Genomic DNA, 6,064 nt, shown 5'->3' on the forward strand with positions numbered 1-6,064 from the left:
AAAAACACTCTAAGGGAGAAAAGAGATAGTCAGAGCTGTCCAGATAGCACCAATTGATATGGATTGGGATAAAGAGAGAGCCTGGGTAAAGGGAAGAGGGACAGATCAAGTCTATTTGAGCTGGTCCTTTAAGCACTTAGATCCAATCAAGAATGACCCACTAGATACGGGCCCTTGCCCATTGGGGGCAATTTTTCCCCCTTTTCTCGGTTTGATCATAACTCTTAATTGAAGAAGCAATAATGAGGGAAAGTACTCTTGAGTGTATCATAAAAACCAATAGTGTTTTACTGGTAGGGAAGTTGTCTATTGCTTTGTTTCAACATTTGGAAATTTCTCCTTTTATTGATCCAAAGTCTACCTCTCTTTCTCTTGTAACTTTTTGTTCAGTTACCTAGTGCCACTCTGACAAGAATATACCACAAATGGGATGGCTGAACAAACAGGAGTTTATTCTCCTACAGTTCCAAGTGCCAGGCTCTAAGGGCTGTGTGAAAGCCCCTGGACCTTGGGCTTCAGCTCTGCCTCCTGCTCCCGGCCCACTGAAGCAAGAAGCATCTCTTCCCTCCACCAGCTACTGGCTGCTGAGGCTGACAAGCCCAAGGCCGACAAATAGAAAGGCATAATCCCCATGTCACCAAACCACATGACAGGCCATTATTTCAAGTCCATTGAAAGTCCGAAGATTGGTAGAGCATGGCAGGCTGCTGAACAACGACGCAGCTACATGCAGGGTTCAAGCGTGCCATAAGCTAGAGACCATTCCCAAAGCTGTTTCTTATATACAGGAATCAGACCACATACTCAAATGCAGCTCCTCAGCTGCTCCCAGCAAAATCCACCATGGAGTTGATTACCAGTCTCATCATGGGAAATACTACATCCAGTTGCCCAGCCACTCAACCAGGCCTATCCAAGTTGACACACAAACTTAACCACCACACTTTTACTCAATGATTACTTCTAGTTCTGCCTTCTGGGTATAAGCAGATAAAAGTATAAGCTGCAATTGCTCATGAAGCTGCTGGTTTGGGAGGATTTAATCTCCTTGTCACCTCAAATGAAAAACTTGATTGCTATACCCTCCCCATACACACCTCAGACTTGCCCAACCTTTGCCATGAGGGGTGACATTATCTTTATTATTTTGGTGTCTTAGTGTTCTAGGGCTGCCACAATACATTACCACAAACTGAGTGGCTTAAAACAGCAAATATTTATTCACTCACAGTTCTATGGGTTGTTGTTGTTAGGTGACTTCAAGTTGGTTCTTACTCATACTGATCTTATATACACCAGAACGAAATGCTTCCCTGGTCCTGGGCCATCCGCACAATTGTTGCTACGTTTGAGCCCATTGCTGCAGTCACTCATCAATCCATATCATTGCAGGTCTTCCTCTTTTTTGCTCACCCTCTGCTTCACCAAGCATGATGTCCTTCTCCAGGGACTGGACCCTCCTGATAGTCTGTCCAAAGTACATGAGACAAAGTCTTGCCATCCTAGTTTCTAAAGAGCATTCTGGCTGTACTACTTCAAAGACATATTTGTTCATTTTTCTGGGAGTCTGTGCATTCTTTGCCTACTCCATAATTCAAATGCATCAATTCTTCTTCGGTCTTCCTTATTCATTTTCCATCTTTCACATGCACATGAAGCAATTGAAAATACTACAGCTTGGGTCAGACGTACCTAAGTCCTCAAAATGACATCTTTGCTTCTTAACACTTTAAAGAGGTCTTTTACCGCAGTTTTGCCCAGTGCAATACATCATTTGATTTCTTGGCTACTCCTTCCATAAGCGTTGATTGCAGCCCCAAGTAAAATGAAATCCTTGACAACCTGAATCTTTTCTCCATTAATCATGATGTTGCTCATTTGTCCAGTTATGAGGATTTTTGTTTCCTTTATGTTTAGAAGGAGCTCTGGTGTCGTAGTGCCTAAGGCATTTGACTGCAAACCAGAAGTCTGGTGGTTCAAACTCACCAGCCATTCTTTGGAAGGAAAGTTGGGCAATCTACTTCCGTAGTGATACCGCCTCAGAAATCCAAGGAGGGATTGCTATGAGTCGGTACGACTTGACGGCAGTGAGGTTTTTTTGTTTTGTTTTGTTTTTTAATGTTTAGAAGGAGTTCTGGTGGTATAGTGGTGAAGGCATTCAGCTGCTAACCAAAAAGTCTACAATTCTAACTCACCAGACACTCCATGGAAGAAGGATGAGGCAGTCTATTTCCATAAAAATTTACAGCCTTGGAAACCCTATGGGACAGTTCTACTCTGTCCTATAGGATCTCTGTAAGTCAGAATTGACTCAATGGGAGTGAGTTTGGTTTGGGTGTTGTGTTTAGGGTTAATCCATACTGAAAGCTGTAGTTTTTTATTTTTATCAGTATGTGCTTCAAGTCCTCTTCACTTTCAACAAGCAAATGCATATCAAAGGCTTTTAATGAATCTCCCTCCAATCCTGATGCCACATTCTTTGTATTCTCTAACTTCTCAGATTATCTGTTTAGCATACAGATTGAATAAATATGGCAAAAAGATACAACCATGACACATAAATTTCCTGATTTTAAACAATGCTGTATCTTCTGGTCCTGTTTGAATGACTACCTCTTGGTCTATGTACAGGTTCCACAAGAGCACAATTAAGTATTCTGGAATTCTCATTCTTCATAATGTTAGCCATAATTTGTTATGATCCACACAGTGGAACCCCTTTGAATAGTCAATAAAACAAAGTTGGAGTGGTTGGTGGTTTTGAACCACCAGCCTTCTGGTTAGCAGTCAAGTGCCTTAGGCACCATGCCACCAGAGCTCCTACTTCTGAAGGCTAGGAGTCTGAAAAGAAGTTATCAGCATGGCCATGCTCCTTTTGAAATCTTTATGGCATTCCTGAACTTGCAGCCATTTTCTGCTTCCTTCTTACCATGGCAGTCTTACCTTAGTGGTTGTTTCTGTATCTCAGTTTTCTCTCTCATAAGGATACCCACCAACCATTGGATTAGAGCCCACCCCAAACCAGTATTACCTCATCTTAACCTATTACATCTGCAAAGACCATTTCTAAATGAAGTCATATTTTGAGATTCCAGGTGAATATGAATTTTGTGGGGACACTATTCAACTCAGTGCACTTGAACAACAACAAAGCTCTCTCTGGCCTCTGCCCCAGAGAGAGACACTACTTCTGTCTTCCAAGACTGGTTGCCATAAATATGTCCTTGAAAAGATGTCCCTGAACAAAACCTAATACAAGCTGTGCAAGTGTGAGAAATGCATGGGTAGTTATCTGTCCCTGAACAAAACCAAATGCAAGCTGTGCAAGTGTGAGAAATGCATGGATAGTTATCTTCTGACTATATGCATACACACACACACACACACACACATAACAGGTCTGCCTCACTTACAGTTTGTTCAGTCAATGTCCAGCTGCATATATTTCCACAGTTCCATCACGTATTTTCTTTTTCCTTTAAGAGAAAGTAGTTCTCATTTTATTATTATTATTATTTCCTTTTAATAGTTTCAAGGGAGCTCTGGTAGCATAGTGTCTAAGGCACTTGACTGCTAACCAGCAGGCTGGTGCTTCAAATCCACCAACCACTCCTCGGAAGGAAGATGGGGCAATCTACTTCCATAGTGATACTGTCTCAGAAACCCAAGGAGGGGTCGCTATGAGCCAGGTCCGACTCGAGGGCATATAACAACAACAGTTTCAAAGATTCCCAAACCCAGAGTCTTGCAGCACTGGACCACAGGTGGGATACAGGCAGGTGATACAGAGAATATGGCTCTGGGCTCAGGCTCTTGGGCTTTGTACTGTGGGCAGGTGGGTGGGTAGGGGGCTGCAGGGCCTGGATTGCTCTTGCTGTTCAGGTAGGTGTAACTGCAGGTGGGTCCATGTGTGCTGTACTCCCTCCCTGTTTGCTTCCTCTAGCTCCACTGCCCACCAGCTGCAGTTGCTCATTTCTCTGGCCTCCATCAGCAGCTCCAGCAGCAGTTGGAAACAGCGACAAGGACGACCAGAAGCAGGTTTTCATAAGGTTTTAATCTGGTGTTTGCACAAAGTCAAAATCACATAACATCCTATTTCACAGAATGTATCAAGGGCATTAGAGTAGCACTGGTGGCATAGTAGATGAGGCATCTGGCTGCTAATCAGAACTTCAGCCATTCAAACCCACCAACTGTTCTGCACAAGGAAGAGGGGGCAATCTACTACTCTACTTCTATAAAGATTTACAGCCTCAGAAACCCAGTGGGGGCTGCTGTGAGTCAGAATTGACTCATGGCAATGAGGTTTTTTTTTTTTTTTTTGGTTTGTTGAGGGCATTAAGCAATGCATACCTGTATACATGTATAATGCATATACTTTTCATATTCATAAGAGTTAATTTTTGCATAAATTGGATCCATTTTTATATGACATGTGGCATGTCTTTTTTTATGTGATTTTTTTTATGGCCATCTTTCCCTGTCAGTATACCTCATTCCTTTCAGCAGCTACACGGACTTCATGAAATTAATATCATACTTCAATAAAAGTTCAGTCACTTCTCTATTAACAAACATTTAGATTTTCCCTAATATCTTGCTGTTACCAAAAGGAGCTAAAATAAAGATCCTTTCTATATATAACTTTGTGCACATATTTGAGTAAACTTTAAAAGAAATGATATTGCTTAATCAAAAATATGTACATTGAAAAATTTCAAGAATATGTACAAGTTGTCTATGTTAATTTATAATTCTCCAACAGTATATGAGTATTTTGCCTGCTAACCAGACGGCTGGCGGTTCAAACCCACCAGCCACTCCTCGGAAGGAAGGTTGGGCAATCCTACTTCCGTAGTGATACTGCCTCGGAAACCCAAGGAGGGGTCGCTATGAGTCGGGTTTGACTCGATGGCACATAACAACAACAACAACAACATATGAGTATTAAATTCCTGTTCCCTACTAACAATTCTTACATGCCCCCACTACGAAAATATGTGATTTGAAATTAGCATTGTATAGTACTATTGGTTTTAATGCATTATTATAAAATTTATCCCTACATAATACCTGGAAGCTGGCTATTATTAGCTCTACTTTTTTTGGTTTTTGGATTTTTTTTTTCTTTGCATTTGTCTAATTGCAAATGGGATCTCTGGTGGAGTATTGCCTAAGACATTTGACTGCTAACCAGAAGGCTGATGGTTCAAACCACTCCTCGGAAGGAAGATCGAGCAATCTACTTCCATAGAGATACTGCTTTGGAAACTCGAAGAGGGGTTGCTATGAATTGCAAATAAATTTTAATTGAGTTTTACACTCAATGCACCATTTTTTTCTGGGACCAGGAGGACATAGCAAATAGCTTTAATGAGTAAAGTCCCTAATATTTCCAAAATAAGCTAAGTAAAATTATTGATCATATTCTAATTACTAACATTCAGGGCTATTTTTGATACTAAACTGTATCATCAAACTAACAAACTAAGATTTTTAACTGATGCAGACAATAGTCTCATGATAAAATCAAACATTTTTGTTTGTTTTTCTATATCAATGTTTATATCATTATTCACAAAAGCCAAATGGTTAAAATAATCCAAATGTTCATCAAACAGTGAATGGATAAATGGAGTGTTCTATATCCAAATGAAATATTATTTGGCCACAAAAGAATTAAAGTATTGATACATACTACAACATGACTGACCTTGAAAACTTTATATGATTCCACTTATATGAACTATCCACAATAAGAAGATCTATCCCACCAGACCAACTGCCGTCAAGTGGGATCCGACTCATAGCAAACCCTCCTTGGGTTTCTGAGGTGGTATCACTATAGAAGTAGATTGCCCAATCTTCCTTCTGAGGAGTGGCTGGTGGGTTTGAACCACCAGCCTTCTTTCTGGTTAGCAGTCAAATGCTTTGGCACCACACCACCCGAGCTCTGAAGAAGATCTATAGAGACAGAAAATACATTAGTGGTTTACCTAGGGCTGAGAGGCATTATGGGTAGGCAAGTAACAGCTAAGGGCTACAGGTTTTTTTTTTTTTTTTT

This window comes from Orycteropus afer, unplaced genomic scaffold (assembly GCF_000298275.1).
Source record: "Orycteropus afer afer isolate SDZICR_OR568_19922 unplaced genomic scaffold, OryAfe1.0 scaffold00280, whole genome shotgun sequence".
NCBI lineage: Eukaryota > Metazoa > Chordata > Mammalia > Tubulidentata > Orycteropodidae > Orycteropus > Orycteropus afer.